This window comes from Ischnura elegans, chromosome 8 (assembly GCF_921293095.1).
Source record: "Ischnura elegans chromosome 8, ioIscEleg1.1, whole genome shotgun sequence".
In the NCBI taxonomy this organism is placed as follows: Eukaryota; Metazoa; Arthropoda; class Insecta; order Odonata; family Coenagrionidae; genus Ischnura; species Ischnura elegans.
Window position 1 is genome coordinate 84,949,235 of NC_060253.1, and position 19,812 is coordinate 84,969,046.

General features: G+C 41.0%; 1 protein-coding gene across 1 annotated transcript in view; it reads right to left on the minus strand.

Moving 5' to 3' along the window:
• Positions 1-19,812, minus strand: part of LOC124164103 — a 408,402-nt gene that overhangs the window by 349,242 nt on the left and 39,348 nt on the right. Inside the window, exons 2-3 of the mRNA XM_046541275.1 lie at positions 16,090-16,489; positions 11,241-11,786 (exon numbers count right to left, since the gene is read on the minus strand). The gene's annotated coding sequence lies outside the window, so the exon portion shown is untranslated. The remainder of the gene's footprint in view (positions 1-11,240; positions 11,787-16,089; positions 16,490-19,812) is intronic.

Sequence of the window (19,812 nt, forward strand, 5' to 3'; positions counted from 1 at the left end):
GCAACAGAGTGATGTCTAAAACTGGAGCAGAAGATAGGACTAGACACTAAAGCGTTGAAGGAAGGCATGTATGGATGTATCTATTTAGGTAGGAAATCGAATTTCTTGGGACCAGAGTATACAGCATCGAGGGAAACGTATTGAGATATCCATTTAGGTAGGTAGTCGAAGTTCTTCAGAAACCTAAAATTAGCGCGTACCATGAAGGTACAATAGTTCAAGATAGTCACTCCGCTATGCAAGAATATACAGAAGACGGTGCATGAAACCTTGCTGTTACATCTCGGCCAATATCAGCATATGTAATCACCCACTCTTTCGCTCGCACCAACACGGCGGTGGGTGAACCACCTTTCACATACGGACGTGCACGGGCCCCAGGAGAGTAAAAGGCCGTCGGTGTACCGGAATTTCAATCACGCGCGCACGCACACGAAACGTGGGTGTTACGACACGCAAGGCTCACTTTTCCCTCCTCATTACAATTTCCTCCCCTCGCCACCATGCGGGCAACGAAAGCCTTGCCAACAATGAAAACTCAACATCGGAAAACGACGATTTTTTTAACATCGATAACAGAGGATTACGACAGTCAATTTCGGGACCACAATCATAGTCTTATCGGGCCCGATAAAAATGTCACGATAAAATACGGTGATGTTTCGCACGATAAATATCGTTTCTAGATCAAAGTATGTATCACCATGCATAAAATTACATATCGTGATATTAGACATTCATCGGATGCTATATTGCGACATTTTATCGGGCGCCAATTTTTTATTGTACCTAATATAAATCACGATATTTTATTTTCAAATTTATCGTGATATTTATTTTATAGAACGTGATATTTTTATTCTTTGATATCTCAGGGTTCCCACTTTAACTAAATTATAAAATTCAAGTTTTTTTCCAGGTTTTCACGGTCTAAATGTTGTCAAATTCACGGTCTGTTTGATAAGCCATTTTAGGAAGAAATATTAATCTCTTAAAAATCACTGGCCGCACGTTATCTAAAAATTTAGCAAACGCGATAAACGCCGGGAATGCAAAACGAAGCAATGAAAGTGCTCTTATGACGTCTCCTATCGTTAGCAAAATTTAGGGCCGGCTAAAGGTTGTGAGTGGGAAAATGGAGGGTGACAGGGAAGTGAAGATGTGTCTGATTTCTCGCCAGGGTTAATGATCACTTTGGTTAAAGGTCGTCCAATCACAGCCTTAAGGTCTGTGTCGGCATGACACACGGACCAATATTTGCGCTTCGAATATACATGTGCAGATAAATTCGTGTACAGTATCTGCGAGTGACTGACCTATTTTTCTTTTGATCCGTCAATCGTAGATCTAAAATCAAGTTTGAGACGTTTTTAACGTTTCATGATGAATTTCACGGCTATGTCCAGGTTTTTTCACGGTTGACGAAATTCACGGCTTATTCACGGTTTTAAGGTTTTCACGGTTGAGTGGGAACCCTGTTTTCTTGATATGATGATTGTTGATATATGTATCACGATGTTTTAGACTCATCCAATTTACCTTCAATGGTCAAAACTTATCATCGTATTTCCGAAGTTTTGATATTTATTTAAAAGGGCGCGATATTTTGATTTTTTTCCGAACGGGCGATATTTATCACGATGTTTTACGGTCAACCACTTATCTTCAATGCTGAAAACTCAACATCGGATTCAAGATACATTTAAATATCGTGATATTACCCAATACTTCGATATATCGCCCAAGCACACGTGTACCTACACGCTACCAAGGAGTAAGGATACATTTAAATATCGTGATATTATCCGATACTTCGATATATAATCTTTTGAAATAAATAAAAATAAATATCTCCCACGCACACGTATACACACTACCAAGGGGTAAGGATTCATTTGAATATATCGCGATATTATCCGATACTTCAATATATCGCCCAAGCACACGTGTACACACTACCAAGGAGTATGGATACATTTAAATATCGCGATATTATCCGATACTTCGATGTATCTCCCACGCACACGTGTACACACTACCAAGGAGTAAGGATACATTATATCGCGATATTATCCGATACTTCGGTATATCGCCCACGAACCCGTGTACACACTACCGAGAAGTAAAATGAAAAGGCTCGCGGAGGAGATAAAAATAGGTAGTAAAAAGTGAGGTTAAGACCCCTTTACCGCTTACACTACCAAGGGGTAAGGATTCATTTGAATATATCGCGATATTCTCCGATACTTCGATATATCGCCCAAGCACACGTGTACACACTACCAAGGAGTATGGATACATTTAAATATCGCGATATTATCCGATACTTCGATATATCGCCCAAGCACACGTGTACACACTACCAAGGAGTAAGGATACATTATATCACGATATTATCCGATACTTCGATATATCGCCCACGCACACGTGTACACACTACCGAGAGGTAAAATGAAAAGTCCCGTGGAGGAGATAAAAATAGTAAAAACAGAGGTTAAGACCCCTTTACCGCTTTTGAAGACCTCCAAGGAACGCGAACACTCTCCAAGCGAGCATTAGCCATGGCGAACTCCCCTCCTTATGCATACACGTTCCGCCGCAGAACCAAATCGAGTTTATTTTCGTCCCCACTTCATCCGATTCGAGTAGAGGCTCGAAGAGAAACGGGAAATGAGAGAGTGCCCTTCCCTCCCTTTTTAAGGCTATTTTATGTAACATCCCCGTACGCAAATTGGAAGAGACGGTGAAATTCCCGTTGGTGTTAGCAACCTGCGTAGTGCTTAGTATCTACTGGAGAAGAGGCACACTAAACTATTCATCTCATTACGTTTTTACGATCCCGGATTTAGACTTTTCGCGACAAAAGCATACATATATTCATGTGCTTCATACACACATTTCATTTATAACAACACGACTTATTGTGGATTTTCAACGAGAGAGTTGGGGAACATGAAAATTTTCGGTGTAAATAAATAGCTATTAGCATTAATCCTCATAAGATAAAGATTTACGCAAAATAATAACGCAAAATAATTCAACGAGACAGCAGATCAAAAGCGCCGATATCCATAGGAAAAATTTCAGACAGTTCTGTATTTGTAGATATTTACATAATCACCTGAAATATTTTTTTGAAATTCAACCATATCTAAGAAATTTCGAGCGAGGATTATCCAAAATCAGTACATGAGGCTGGGTGTTTGATTCTTAATAAATACTCGATAGTTGTGACATTTAATCAAATCCTGGACAAAGCAAATGAACTATGGAGACAAGTGGCCGAATATAGGACTATTTCCAGCAGTTAATACTTCTAACAATAATTCTATTCAAGACGATACTCACATAATACAATTCAAGTTATTCATACATTTATTTTATTATCCACCCTAATGTAGAATAATGCATGGAAAGATTCTGTAAATCCGCTTTTGAACAGCGGGGAAGCAAAAATTAGTTTTATTACACAATTATTCTAATGTACACACAAGAAACGTGCATCTCTGTTCCGGAATTTACCTTTCACAGTAGAACTACTACATTAAGGGTAACCTACGTTGAACATGATAATCATTTGACTTTCAATCATTACTCATGAAATACATTGATACAGAACTAGCTATAATGATCATTCAAATAGGATGAGATTCAGACAAGCTCACACAAATAACTAATAATATTTGCCGATTAAAAACGACGAAATGAAAAAATAATAGCAAGTATTTATTGAGGAGAAAAAGGTTGCAATATTAAAGCCTCCTGACCTAATTTACCAACACCGCGTTACATTCACTACTCCTTGCTATTAGCGTTACATTTTCCAAAGATTTTGAATCGGTGCTACAGAGCTAATGTGCAGCTAAGCCAAGGCAATCAAGATCCTAACAAACGGTAAGGCTGAAGGACTAACCTCGAAGATCTAGTCTTTTTTTTACTCGTCTAGATGCCCTTTAACTGAATAAACATGTGACCTACAGCGAATACGAGGCGGTCAGTTAGTCGCATGGAAATAAAATTCCCCTAGGCATTAATTGATCATCGCCCTTGAGGTATAAAAAACCTAACAACCACCCGGGAAAATATGAAACAGTAAAAGGTATCTATGGAGTTTACTGGGAGATCGGAGATTTTAAAAACTTAATATTAATAAGCTGAAACATTTATTAAAAGGGCAAGCTAACCGGGTGAAACCGATGAAGGTGAATAAACTTTAAACGTGAATAATTACAGTGTTTTTTAACCTCTTAACAACAAATTCTACTGGTTGCTGCAATTCAGATTCAGAGATCACAACCTCGGCTTGGATCGTAAAGCTTGTAAAGTAGTAGCTGCGAATCGCGCTCTTCCTTTGCATGAAAATACTACGCAGCGTATGTAATATATTTATGAATTTCATGAACAGTATAAAATATTAGAAAGCACACTATCGAGTTTTTTTTGGGGAAACCGAAAGGAAAAAGTCGAACTTTGCGTCCACAACTTCCAGACCGTGGGATCCAATACATATATGTAGCAATGAGTTCACTTTAAAATGAGGAAAGGAATAGGTTGAAAAAAAAATCCATCACAAAAGTCTCGTTACATGACGCATGACCTGAACAAGATATTGTTGCAGATTAAATAGTGAATTCGAGCAAAATATTAATACATAATTTATTCGCTAATTCGTAAAGTATTGTTACCAGCCATTCATAACTGGGCGTCAATCTAATTTTGCCATTCATTTCGACGAATCAGTTAACAAAGATCCTGGATTCCCCAATCAATAACGAAGGTTTTTAAATCGACAAACAAAACTTTGTTCACGACGCTAATGCGACAGCTGGAATAGAAAAAAAAGTGTCGACGAAATGAAGCAATCTTGTTTCACCGTCCGTGAACACGGAATATACATCACTTCCTCCAAGGACTAAGGCCAACATCCAACAGATTAGTCGCCAATTGCATCACTCCAACGCCTGGGGCCAGGCTACTCGACCATCGGCACGAAGTAGCGCTTTAGATTACATTACCGTGTCTAAACACAAATTCTCACGCGAAAAGAACGCTGGGCTTCTAAAGAAAACGCTTTAAATCTAACAAAAAATGCCTATTTGTGAGTTTAAGCACACTTTCAATGAAGCAGTACGCGACTAACCTAAAACAAGTCGTGACAAAAGTATGGTTTGCGTGTATGAATGGGACTGGTTTAGCATCTTTTCTCAAGGAGCAAACTACTTCGGTGGAAAGCTTTACGATCGAAGTTTAATATTGCGATTGACCATCAATTTATTCGTTGAAACTCTATACAAAACTGCACTTATACCTTATATAAATGCAAAGTAGTAGATTCACTGATACATGTTCGAAGTTATGCTGATAACGCCGCGCAAGCATCAGCGATAAATATCGAAATATTCGCGAGTGTTTTCAGTAATGCAGTTCATAATTCATAAAGGAAACAATGTATTCTGTTTACAGTAAACGATAAAGGACCAATGTATGAATTCCTCAGTGATGCTACATTTTTGTGCCAAAATGAATGAATTTGCGCAGGAAACTTTTAATTTGAAGGCGATTTCTCCTTCATGTACACGCTAAATATGAAATATGTCTTGAAATTACTGCAAAAATCCATTCATACCTTAGCGTATGATGAAAAACTTAAGCGCACCACGGCCAAAGTTATGTAATGAACTTAAAATGAAACGATTTAAGCCCGCAGCAACAAAGCTTTCAATCCAGGCATTTATATGAGCCCTATTCAATAATGGCAGATAACTTTCAAAAAAGCGCAATCTTCTAGCTCCAACGGGCAAATTTTGCCTCAATTCGTGACGCTTTGCTATCTTAAAACGTGGAGGTCAACTGGTTGACAAGAGGAATATGTGTACTTTGACAACTTTAAAACCTTAACTTCAGGTATGATAGTTGTGGAATAAGCCTCAGCGATGAAGCCTCAGATAATGCGGAAGAAGCCTCAGCGATTTTTGACTCCCGCATGACGTGGATTGCGCATTGACTCGGCCACCCTTGAAAACCTAAGGTTCGACACCTTGGTAGACAAACTTCTCTTTTGTCACACCTTTGACCATGGCGGCGATCACCCATATTACCCACCAAGGGTCAAGGTTGGATTTCGTGATAATAAAAGTAATTCTTTTGTTTTTTCCTCGTCCATAAACCGACGAAATCACATTTTCACCAAGAAAATTGAACCTTTTAGTGTCTCCAAATTTTTAACGTAGAAACCTCAAAAGGCGAAATCAAATCTTGCGTTCGGGAACAAATTATGACGTCTAAAGGTCAAAATTATAAAAAAAAAATTCAAGTCAAACAAATCTTACAACCGTTTTTTATCCACGTGCCAAATTTCATCAAAATCCCACGATATTGAGTGTTTAAAATTTGAGATCAAAACAGACAAACGATCATTGGTACAGTCGGTTCAGAAATATTTCATCTGAGCAGAAATTGACGTTATATTTTAAGATTTGAGATACAGGCTAATAATGGAAAGGAATCCTCCGTAGATTCTTCACAAAAAAAACAACCAGCCGATAGGGAGTGGTGCGTCCTCTTAAGGTAGGAAATCAGGACTTCACTCTTGAATGATCTCACTTTCGATGACCCCGTCGCTATGCTCCACTTTCAAGAAAACAATAATCGAACGTGGCTACCACCACGCGTCGTCATTTCCCCAACGCGAAACCCAAGCACGGCATTCTCACGCATGTATGTTTATGTATATAATCCTGGAACTGGCACTCAAAACTTACCCGTTTCCGGCGAGGTTGGAATGGGAAAGGGCGGCTGCTAAGAAACGAAAGTCGAGTTCGCTTTCATTGTGACGACGACGTGACTCCACACGACCGGCGCCACGGGAGAAGCGAGAGAAAATTATTAACTCGCCACATGAAAACCAGATGGCAATTCTAGCCAATGCAAAAGATTTTTCACGCATCGGTAAACTGCAATTCCTCCCTCTGTTAAATCGACAGTGCAAAATAAAGTATTACGTAGAAATTGACTTCCATTTTACCAAATAATTTACTTCACAGGCCCCATGCGAAACTACCGATTCCACCACTTTAATTCTCAACACGAACACGAAAGTTCAACACTTCAAATTGCGATTATATTTCCGAAGAGACCACCTACCACAAAAATTAAACGATGGAATATTAAACTAGGCCCACAACGTATTACTTTTGTTCGAACACGATATGTGAATAAGGTTAATGAAAGTTTTATCCTTCCACACAAACACGTAAAGCTACAAGGACACAACGAAACAAATTCGAATGCTCCCAACTTGAATGTTACATGGAGCCAGGCAGATATGATTTCGGGGTCCATCAGCCTCCCTCAGCATTTTCAATATACGTAACACGGAGCAGAGATGAATGAAATTTCACAGATTAGAAATTCGCTTTCGAAGCTGGATGCTTATACACCCAGACTTTACTACGCCGAAAGATTGAAACATGGTGATACAAATCCACTTTAAACAGTAGAAACACCAGTAAGAAACTGGTAGGTAACGAATCTGGGTACATAGTTACAGACGGTGTTTCGTACGACGAATGGGTACAGAGGCGATCGAAGTTTCCATTTAAGCACATATGCTCGTGTCGACAACAAACTACACACGAAAATCTTTTATTTAATCTCCATAAGCCTGCACATTTGGTTCCTGATTGAAAAGTCCCAGGGTGAAATCTGGGGGAAGCACTGTAAGCCTCAAAACAAAAATCTTCGCTAAGTGCGATGTGAAAATGAACCTTCCACCTTACCCTGAACGTACGGAATACGCAAGTCTATAGTGAGGTGAGCTCTACGCCCATTATGCAACGCGAATTTTAGATTGTAGCGCTCACAGAGTGATTGTGTGAACCGAGTAAGGCTTGGCCACTGATTATACGAGATACTCTGGCTTTCTCCACGGTGAGCTTTACCCACACCAATCCACCTCAACTTCCAGGTTGCACTGGGTGAACAGAGAGAAGTTTGGCCCATAAGTGAGGGAGAATGAAGGATTTTTCTGAACAAGAGTAGTAACGAGTAAAACTTAAAACAAGAGTAGGTATTCACCGTAGCGAGGAACAACGCTTTCGAGGCCGGAAACAGAGACACCCGGACATCTGTCCTCTTAGTCACCAACAGAAGATCTGCCCCGAAATCCAACAATGGAAATAATCCGTTTCCATAGATCTTCTTTAATGTGGTCACTGTCACAACACTATCTGGATACGATGCACAATCTCGAGGAGATATCCGTATGGTACATGGCGTCGATATTATAACTACATATATATCACAGGTGAGGTGTAGGGATCACTGGGACTTAGCCGCAACGAACGCAAGTGGATAGGCGACCGCAGTCATCCAAGCACTGGTATTTCCCGTGCGCAGCGTGACACCGATTAAAACGCGACACAGCACCGACACGACCACCGCCATCCGCGGTGAAAACAGCACACTATCTCGGGGCGGAGGAGAAATCAACACGCCCTCCCGGGGCTCGCTCGCAGCACCAATGAGGACGACGGAAACCATAAAGTATTCCGACTTCGCGGGTTGCTCTTCAGACACAGGATCTACCAAAAAACGGACTTTTTATACGCTGCTTCTTCTTAACTTCCTTCGTCCGTCCGTTTTTCTGTTTCTTCGATAGAATCTTGTGATTGAACCCCACTCCTCATTGTCGGATCGGTTCAAAAATTTGCACAACTGCTTACTTCTGCTTACAATACAATATTAAACTATCAGACATTTGGAATTTTGATCCATTACGGTATTTCTAATAATTTGGTAATTAATCTACAAAAATTTCCATATGGAAAAATATTCTTAAGTTTTGGCAATAGATGGTGTTCATTTCCTCAAGAACTTAGCTATACCTCCACTGCACAAACGCTCAACAATCGCCCACCAGATCAAATTCACTCATCAAGGAACCTAACAATACGTTCGTATACGTATTATTACGTAATACGTATGCGTTCAGCTGGCAGTAGCCGGAGCACAAACGCTCACCTCCAATTCTACTAGTATCGGAGGAGAGTGTTTGCACTCCGGCAACTGCCAGCTGAGCGTACTCCTATTGTTAGGTTCCTAGATGAGTGGATTTGACCCGGTGAGCGATTGTTGAGAGTTTGTGCAGTGGAGGTATCGTTACGTCACAGAAAGTGGTCGGAGGCAACGAGTTCAAGTCAAATCCATACCAAAATTTTGATATTTTTTATAATTCACAACTATTTATTAGTAAAAAATAATAATAAAAATCAAATAACTAATTACAAAAACATGCTTTTCTAAAAAGTGTAAAATTCACTGAAAAGTAAAAAAAAATAAGCTTTTCCTCACCCGGATAATAAAGAGTGGGAGCCAATTCTTTCTTACCTTCACTCTTCTAGGCTCGTCTACACTCACTTCTAATAAACCCTAATCAGAACTCTAGTTTCATTCTCCTAGAGATGAAATGCTTATTTTTTTAACTTTTAAGTGCATTTTATAATGTTTTTAGATAAGCACTCTTTCTAAAAAAATGTTATTTAATTTCACTTTTTAGAGTGCGTCCACAGATGTATATCCTGGGAGGATCTACACGTTTGAAGGAGGATCTAGATTTATATTTCGGGAAGGATAAGAGGGAAGAGGAACCGCCGTGATGAACACGACGATGTCCCAGGTTTAGAATAGGTATGGAAGGATCTCTCGCGTTACAATCGAGGTGACGGGAACTGCCAAAGTCGAATCCTTAGCTTTTCTGTTCCAGAAAGAGAATCCAGTTGGTAACTTTACACAAAATATGGTAGAAGTTTTTTTTAATACAACAAGAGCAGCAAAAACGTGCATAGACCCCTACAAATTGCCGATAAGGCTCATGAGCGGTGGCAGAGATTATTCAGAGGCCGCCAGATCCTTGACTGAGTGCCTTGAGGAGGGCACATCGTCCGCCGGATGGGACGTTGAAGCCGCGGTACCCTTGGCCGGGGTTTGCTTGTTACAGCATCGTCAGGTCTACAGTAAGCGAAACCTCTGTTCAAATTAAAGTTTTTTTTTGTGGAATAGGTAAAAGAGTTTTTGCTTAATTAGTAATGGTGATGCTACGTTTGCTAACATCAAATCCAGAATCCTCCGAACTTCCTCGAAACCATTTCACCAAGTCACATCGAAAATCATCGTAGATACACACACGTAATGGAAATCTACCATTCGCACATAAACGAACGCCGCGCTATCTTGCGCTTAAGATCCAGCCAGTTTGGCAACGTGACAAAGAGCACACACCGCTTTACTCGACTCCTAGATTTCGTATTTACATCGGCGTTCTTGTGTGATTACATTGTCTTACACCTAATGTTAAACTCGGCGCGTCGAAATGCTGTGTTTTGCACAAATTTTGTGGATACCTTCCACTACATCAGGCACAAATCCGTCGATAAACACCGCCGGTAACAGCACAAAGGTCGCGGAGGAATGGGCGTAAAATACCGCATTCAGCGACTCCAAGTATTCGTATTTATACCTGCGTTCTTGCGCGATTACATGGTGTTGCACCTGATGTCCAACTCAGTGAACTAAGGGGAGCTTTGTGTTTGCGCTAGTGTCCCCGGTGAAGCCCGCTCCAGCGTAACGATTTCACCTCAGATGATGTACTCCTGTGTCGTATTCAAGTACTAAATAAGATGGATATTCGCTGCACGATATCGCGGAAGTAGTGACGGTTGATGATTTCCCTACTGGAAGTGTGTGCACTGAATGAGAATAATGCCCCCTTTAGGTATTCAATTCGTCGACTACAGCGCAACGGCCACCACACCGGCCGCGGCGATATCGGAGCAAAACACCGCATTGCGCGACTCCTAGAATTCGTATTTACATCTGCGTTCTTGCATGGTTACATTTACTTGCACCTGATGTGAAACTCGACTTGCGAATCCACTTTGCGTGTTAAATAAATTTTGATGATACCTTTCACAAGTGGCGAATGCAGAGAGGGGTAACCAATCCAATCCGGTATCCAATTTACACTTGATAAAAATGGTATTTTTGTTCACTTGTCAAATATACACGGAAGAGGAGAGCCCCTCCCCAGCCCCCAGCCTTCCACATCAACCCCAAATCCGTCGACAAACACCGTCCACGGCCACTATAACGGCCGCGGAGATATCGGCGGCGAGTGGACGGTGACTTTTCCCTCGGCGGGCACCGTAGAGCGGCTTTCCCCACTGACTCACTCACTCACTCACCTGCAGAGAAGCAGCGGGTCCTCTGGGCGGCTGGCCTCCTCCTCTCCGTGCTGCGACGGGGCGCTCTGAGGCAGCGAATCAACCCACTCCTGGACGGTGACGGGCGACTTGCGAGCGGCCGGCACCACGCTAATCTCCGGACCACCCCCAGCCTCCCCGCCGTCGCCTCCGACCCCTCCGCCCCCGTCCACCACCGTGGAACTGCCCCCGCTGCCCCCACCACCGCCTCCTCCTCCGCAAACCACGAGGGTCAACAGCTTGGCTTGCGAGGAGGCGGATAAGGCCGTCGAGGACGTAACCGCCTCCGAGAAGCCGGTGGGGCGGGGAGGCGGGGAGGGCGCCACTCCCACCTTGCCGTCGCCGCCTTCATCATCGCCGCCACCGCCGCCGCCGACGGAAGAGCCGGCCTCCGGTGCCTGCAAGACGATCTCCGGGACCGGTAAAAGGTGGGTCGGGGAGCCGGAGGAAGACTGGGGTGCGGCCGGGGAGTCGAGGCTCAGGTCGCGGGGAGGTCCCGGCCGCGATGTCCCGGGTGGTGAGGGACCACTGGGAAAACAAAAATACCGCTCAGTATTATCAGAACGAATGTAACAGAATGTGCGTAGAATGGGTTCGTTCACCAGATATCGAAATAGACAAAAATAATTGGTTAGATAGAAGAAAAAATCATTAAAACAAAAATAAAATAATACAATAAAAAACACGCTTTACCAAAAAAAATCGCTAATTAAAAATATAAGATTGTCATCACTTGGAGAATAAATCATAGGTGCAACACTTCAGATACAAACAGTATATATGCGCAAGCCTTTTTTTTGTATTTCTGCCATCTGACTGATTGAGGTGTGATTGGGTAGAGTTCATACATTAGTGCCTAGGGCGCTGCCAGTAAGTGAAAGTTATATTAATTTCTAAACACAATCAGCGCCCACACTTTATTCTCCGAGGGATGTAAATTCTCCTTATTTTTTTTACTTTTTAGTGCATTTTATATCTTCTTGGAAAAGCGTATATTTATAATTTTTTTTTCGAATTTTTCAATGGAGAATCATGTAAACCCAGAGCAGCTATAGAAATTTCTGCCAAAAAAATGTAAATAATGCCACTAGAGAAAGCTGAGAAGATTTAAACAATTTTTCCCAACGAAAATTAAGTGAATCAATTGGATCACAATGGAAAAAATCCATACGTCTGATTACTGCACATTGTACTCCCATACGAAACAAGCAAGGGCGCAAAACTTCAAGCCCATCCGACAACGGGAAGGGGGTCAATTACAAGATTACATTGATGAAACAGTCAGACGAAGCAAGTTAGGAAAAACGTGTAAAAAATACATCCTTCCCATTCAGTCATTCGCTCCTGAGTGTCAAATAGGAAAGTGGCAAAGTTGCCGCCCACTTTTCACGAGTTGGTGACGTCATTGGAGTTTTTGGCTCATTCCACTCTTTCGGAGTGAGCTATTCATTGAGATCAAAAGAAAGAGTCACTACCACAGTTTCAACGACAATGAACCACGCGAGGACGAGACACACTCGGCAAGAGTTTGTGACGTCATCAACTTAACTAAAGGGCTGAGGACGTCATTATTTTAGTCGTGAATAACTCGAGAAATAGGCGGCGGATCGAGAGGTGGAAAAACATGGGTCTCATCACTTTTCAAACTCTATTGCAATTGACAAATTTAAAAGAAAAGTTAGTGAAAGAGCCTGTTCTTCAGTCATCCATTACACGTGTATTCATCCAACGGGCACCTAAATTAGTTCAAACAGACGCCACTTTCCACGCTGAGTATAGAGATATCAAAACTTCACGGGGATATTAACAATGTTAAAGCTGGTTCAGGGTAGGGTGAATCACCTGGTGATACAGGATTTGCCTTATTTATTGCCACTTTCAGCACCAACGAAACCAAACAATCATCCTGTTCTTCAGCTATTCGAACTTCATGCTATGATTTTCCAAAGACTCTGGCGTCTCCTTACGTCAATATTGTTTCCAGGTCTTCATTTGTTGAAAAAAATGCAAATTCAATAGCCAGCAAAAACTGTTCCCTTCTTTCCCCTGACGTCGATTCATTCATCGTTGCTTTCATATGGCTTTAGACTGCCCGTCTCTAATCCGCCCCGGCTAAAACGATGTTAAAAAAATGACGTCAAAACAATTGCGTAGCTACTAGCGCAAAGCCGTACATTTCTCTTCCGACAAAATAAAGGTTTCAATATACACGGCAGATTTCTTCATTCAAGAGAGGTATTTTTTTTAAATACTCGTTTTCAAGGCCCTCAACACGATAGAATGATGGTGAAATTTAGAAAAATTTCCCAATTTTTAGGATTGATCTATTAAAAACAAATTTTTATGCACCGATTGATGTCATAAAATTTACTTTCGTATCAAATTATAAATTAGGGATATTTAAAATTATTGATTAATTCGGGGTGTCCACTGAATTGAATTGAAAAATCTCCAGGTCTTCCCGGGAAATTGCTTCCCATTCAGTCGTAAACATAAGCCTGTCTGCCTAAATATTACTCGTTGGATAGAAATTACAAGCTAAAAGATCAGTTATAATGTCACTTCAATGCCGTGAGTCACTTTAGGAGAAGATAGATACTAATCTATACATGCCAGTTATCCTAATTATATGGGGTTCAAAAACCGTAAACCTTTCCTATTAAACATCGGCTCAGCTTCAGCTCAATATACGAGGGTGGTAAATGGCACGGGTATTATCCCATTGTCCTGATCCTGTTAATTGGTCCTTTTAATTCGATCATACATTTTTCTACACATCCGCCTCTTACAAACTAATAGTTTATTCAAGTCTTGTTTTCTTGTGATCCAGCTTTGTCAGCCATAAGGAACTACAGGGGGAATTGGTGACTTGTACAGTCATACTATTAGTTGTCTCAACACAAAAAATAATGATAATAAATAAAAGAGAGGAAGATTTTCTTTAATGTCTCTTCATGAGTTCAAATTCCTCAACTTTTTTTAGTTTTTAAGATTCATCTTCACACGAACAACAATACAGACGACAACAGAACATATGCACAAGTCACCTCTTTGTACCTCTGCTTTCTGATTGGTTGAGGTGAGACTGACTCACCGGTACAGATTGATCATTCGCACTTTCGGCACTGCCAGCATGTGACACATTCAGGTTACCGTTCAGAGCATATAATGCTGTATTGGAGTCATTCCATTTGAAATAAACACAGCTGCCAACCTGACCCTCTTCGATTTTCATGAAATTTGGTGTGTTCATTACACATGACAAGATAATGAAAAATACCAAATTACAGAATTTTATCACAAGTATCATAAGAGTAATGGCCACTTGAAGTACTAAAAATGTGCGAAAAATTTGGCCAACACCCATGACATAAACGGCTGTTGACAGTTATAATAATGATAGAACGGTGAACCAGATAATTTTGGAAAGGTCTGGAAACAATCTTTGCAATGATACTCAATTTTGCCATATTTAGAGGAAATCTCGTAGTTAAGGACAGAGACCTTGAACTTTGACCTCGAATATCTCAAAACATGTCACCTCCAAAATTTATGAAAAAATATATTTGGTTCTTCATGATACTCTTTACAAGATAGTAAAAATTCAAGTTGGGATGACCATGGAATCAGAAGATATAAATTAATTATAATTAATTAAAGATATTTTTCATTCTCTAGTCATGTGTAATGAACACACCAAATTTCATGAAAATTGAAGAGGGTCAGGTTGGAAATTGTAATTTTCTGTGTTGATCTGAAATGGAATGACCCACTGGCAGCTTGGATTCTTGCTTTAATTTAACTCCATTTGATGCTTCTTCGGATAGTATTATACCAAGACATAAGGGATGGAGAAAAGCTTAGTCACGAAATTTTAATCTCGGATACCCGATGACAGCATTAACCAAATTTACGTATGATTTTTAGGTCGAAAACACACAATTTTTAAACAAAACAGAAACTTTAAACAAGCGCTCAGATGGCCGCGAGCTTGCCCTGTTGCCATATGCCTTGGATGTATCGCCATCTCCGGCAGGCAAAGCATTCCAAGTCATGAGTTGTTCAGAAAATCCGGCAACAGGGCGAACTCACGGCCAATCGCGGCGCTTGACTACAAGTTTCTGTAGCTTAACAATGGTTTTGAAGCATATGATGCTGCATTGGCAGCTTGGATTCTTGCTTCAATTTCTACTCTATTTGATGCTTATTAAGATATTATTGTATGCGTATTAAATGCTTATTCGAACAAAACATCGCTAGTAATAGGGTAGTACCCTTCATCAAAGAAAACGAAAGGCATTGATTGCGATTCGTTACCCACCATTAGTGTATTCATAATATACAAATTATTTGGTTTTAGAAATCCCAACTTAGGCGAATGTTAAAGGTCAATTTTAACCTCATTTGAAAAAGGCCAGATTGGCGCCCATGCGATGCCACTCTACGTGACGTCATAGGGACCTAGTTTCTACACGAGAGGATATGAGTTTTACATCGTCTGAGATTACCAATGCACGTATGAGGCACAGAGCTCAGGGAAACATCTCTTAATAATCACTTATTAAAATTGCTTAAGGTCAGAAAGTTTCCTTCGCTTGATAGGGCAATAATAATCCTTATTTAAGCCAAGCGCTACCAGCTACCATGGTACTCTGCTACCTGGTAGCACCCTGCATCGTATCAGCGCTCAAAGCCTCGCTCCAAGGTCACCTCACACGGCGACAGCTGGAACCAGAAATACGTCACACGGGCTTTTCCCAGCATTCATACTTAGCCGTCGCGTTTTCGCGCGCTTGAAAATTTATATATATATATAACGCTCCGAACTCACCCATCTCTGGCGGTGGCGTGGTGGTGCGGTCCCGAGGATGTGGGCGCTGAGGAGGCGGAGGAGGATGAGTAGGGCCCTCCACTCTCCTCCTCGGCCCCACTCGAGGCCACCGAGGACGGCGTGGCGGCGACTGAGGCGGGCAATAGGCGGGAGATGAGACGGCGACCCAGCGACGGAGAGCCCGGAGAGGAGGACGATCCGCCGACGGAAGAGGCGTCGCCGAGACGCAGGCGGGCGTCGATGGCCCTTCGGAAGGCCCGGGGGGACGCCTGGAGGGTGCGAACGATCGACTGCAGCCGGGACGGAAGGTCTTCTGCGGGAGGGCCCTGTGGCGGAGGCGTAGGGCACTGCTCCTCATTTGTGGCGCCGGCCGAGGCGGCGGAGGCCTCGCGTTGGGGCTCTGCAAAGAGGAAAACGAATAGGATTAACACGCTATCACTCATATTTAGGAGTAAAAGGTATGGTATGGTATTTGAAGGAGGCGACCGACGGAAAGGGTATGGAAGGAAGGGTGGAGAGTAACCCTGCATAGGAATTAGGCTACTCTAAATGAAAGGCACCAAGGGGACCACGGCTTAACGTCCCATCAGACGGATGGAGTGTTGCAAGTGAAATGTCCTCCACACAACATTCAAGCAGCGATCGGACAGTCTACCCTAAACCCTCCCCCTTCAATTTCTTTTCTGAATATCGCACTCCTATCTCCTATCCACCACATTTTTCTCTTTAAAGTTAATCTTCAAGGAGGAGGCGACCGACAGCTGAGGTCATTTGCGCTTTGAGAGAAGGGTATGGAAGGAAGGGTGGAGAGAAACCCAGCGTGGACATTAGCCTGCTCTTAACGAAAGGCACCAAGGGGACCACAGCTTAACGTCCCATCCAACGGACGGATTGTTGCGCTTGAAATATCCTCCACACAACATTCAAGCAGGGATTGGACAGTCTGAAAATTCTCTGTCATCGCCAGGATTTGAACCCGAACCCATGGAGTGGGAAGCCAACACTCTAGCTACCGCACCAACCCGATCCCCTTTAGGAGTAACACACTACCTTGGGGAATACGATAGTCAATAATTCAAAAATTTTGCCGCAAAACAAAATGAAAACTCGTTTCCTTAACGACCTTTCATGTGGAGTTTTTTAAACTTTCGCAGTCCATTTGCTGTCGATTAATAAAACTTTTGGGTTAACCCCGTCTTGAGGCTTATAAATCAACATTTCTTTCCCTCTGTCGGGGACCTCTTCAGAACAGGGCATTATTCCTTAAGAGGTCCCCGGTATAGTGGAAGAAACGTTGACTTTTAAGCAATAAGACGCGGGTTATCCCAAAAAGTTTCATTAAATGACAACCTTTCACGTCTTAAATTTCATTGATACGAGCTTTTATGGGTCATAATATGTATTTAGAAGAATTTTATCAGAACTTCCTTCGCTTTGATTTGAAAAAAATACGTATGAAACACAATAAATATAGTGATGAAATATGAAACTATCACTATTTATCAATTTTCAGAAGTGATATTATTTTCAATTTTTCACATTTGACAAATATACCATTTGAGCAGGAAGAATATTTCCTCGTAAGTATTTGAATGAATCATTAACTAATTATCACTATAACCTGGCCAATAATCTCAGGAAGAGGAATATGCCCATGTAAAATGAAAAACGCTGGCATTATTTTGTTATTAATTTCGGCGGGGCGGTGGTGTCTTTCCAATCAAACTCTTTCACGGCCTAGCCATGCAAACGTCCACGTTCACACCAGATTCAGAAGAATGAGGCGATTGGCTCCTGTGAAAATTCTACCGACCTTCTATAGAGGCAGCAATAAATCGAGATAATCCCGTCTCGATAAACAAAAGAAATCCTTAGCGTTCACAATTCTATATAACCAAAGTCGCGGCTCATCGTGGCAAAGGTTATCTAAGTACTACTTCCATTTTATCACTTCTTCGGAAAAAAATCAGTAAACAAGCAATATCTAGAACCACCCGCCGGCGAGGTTGACACTTAAAATCCAACGATACCCAGGATTGCATAATTCTCTAGTGTTTGAAACAAATGCGTTTATGGGATAACAAGAGGATTCTAAAGCCCTCAATTTGGTCTAGAACGAAGCTTTTGATCGTGAAAATAAAAATCTAGCTCTTCATAAACTCGGATTTCTCCTTTGCTAAATCAATTCTAAAACATATGAAGCGCGGAAATAATGTCCATTTCGGGATACTTTAAATTAGTGTGTCATGCATGGACAACCTTCATTTTATTTAATCGGTAATGTGAGAGAAATATCTAGTAATAACATTCTTCCGAATAGTATAAAACAATGTCGACATTAATATTCCTCAGTCTGCAATTAAAAGCCAGATTTTACTTCGCTCCTAAAATAATAACTATGATAACTGGCGGCCATTTGAGAAATAATGGAGGTAATTCAAATATAAAAACGCGAAAGTAGCTAAACAAGAGCCAAATTATGAGTTATTCCCGTCAGACAATACTTGCCTAAAAGTTGGTGTGATGTTAAACCTTAATAATTATTACTTTCTAAGCAATAAAAGAGCAATAAAATACGTTGAGTAATGCAATTTAGGCATCGGGTTTAGTCGAGAATAATGCCTAGTTGCGTAAAAAATATTAAAAGTATCTACACGGTTAAGTCTGTGAAAACGAATTTGCGCATTTTTAGAAATGAAAACTATACCGTAATTAGTGAATGAAATAAAAATATTTCTCAAAAATTAGTTATAAGTACAAATACACGAGCCCTAATTTTAAATTGAACATTACACCCCAAGGGTCGCTCTCAGGCGACTTATCCACAACCTATCCTGCACTTGCTGCAACCGGCCGTTCACTTATCCCTTAAGGGTTACCTACCTATCCCCTGCAACCAGGTCGATTTCATTGCCAAGGCCATAGTCGTAATACCTAACAATGATAATTCCAAGCGCCCGCAGGATACGTTCAATATCAACCCACCCACAATTATCTCCACCCACAACTATCTCCACCCACAACTATCTCCAGGAACTATGAAATACACTGAAAGGTATGAATTGAAAAAATACCGTCTCCAAAAAAATGTACAAGACACACGATGCAAATAATCTTTTGGTCTTTAGCCAATAGACACTCATTGGTGAATGCAAGAGTAATTTGTGATGTCTGTACGTTAAAAAATGTAATTACCTACTAAAAAAACTCCTGAAACAATTATTGACACTACTCAAATTAGTGAATTCGTGAAGGTAATTTAACAAACATTAACCGTAACTGTGGCTTAGGCGCGGTATCCCAACACCAGTAGCCAGGTAAATACGACAATTACATGGTTAAATTTAAATAATCCACCCGGTAACACCAACAGTGAAAAGTATGCCACAAATTGGCAAAATCCGAGAAATTGAATTTACTCCATTAACATGAATCAATAAACACTAGATTCCACAAAGATGACCGTCATACGAAAAACACTGTAAATGACTAAGTATTTGAAAGGGGAAATATTATGTTTTATATTAATATCATTTTATTTAACATGCATAGATGCAGATTAATATTTACCTCCATTCTTTTACAATTATTTTTTGATCAACGTGCATTAGTGAAATAAAGCGTTTTTTTCAGGGTGCCATTCATGCTAAAATTTTAAATTTGCCTATAAATTTCCATGTGCATTCACTACATGATAATTGTTTATTTATAACATAAAAACAG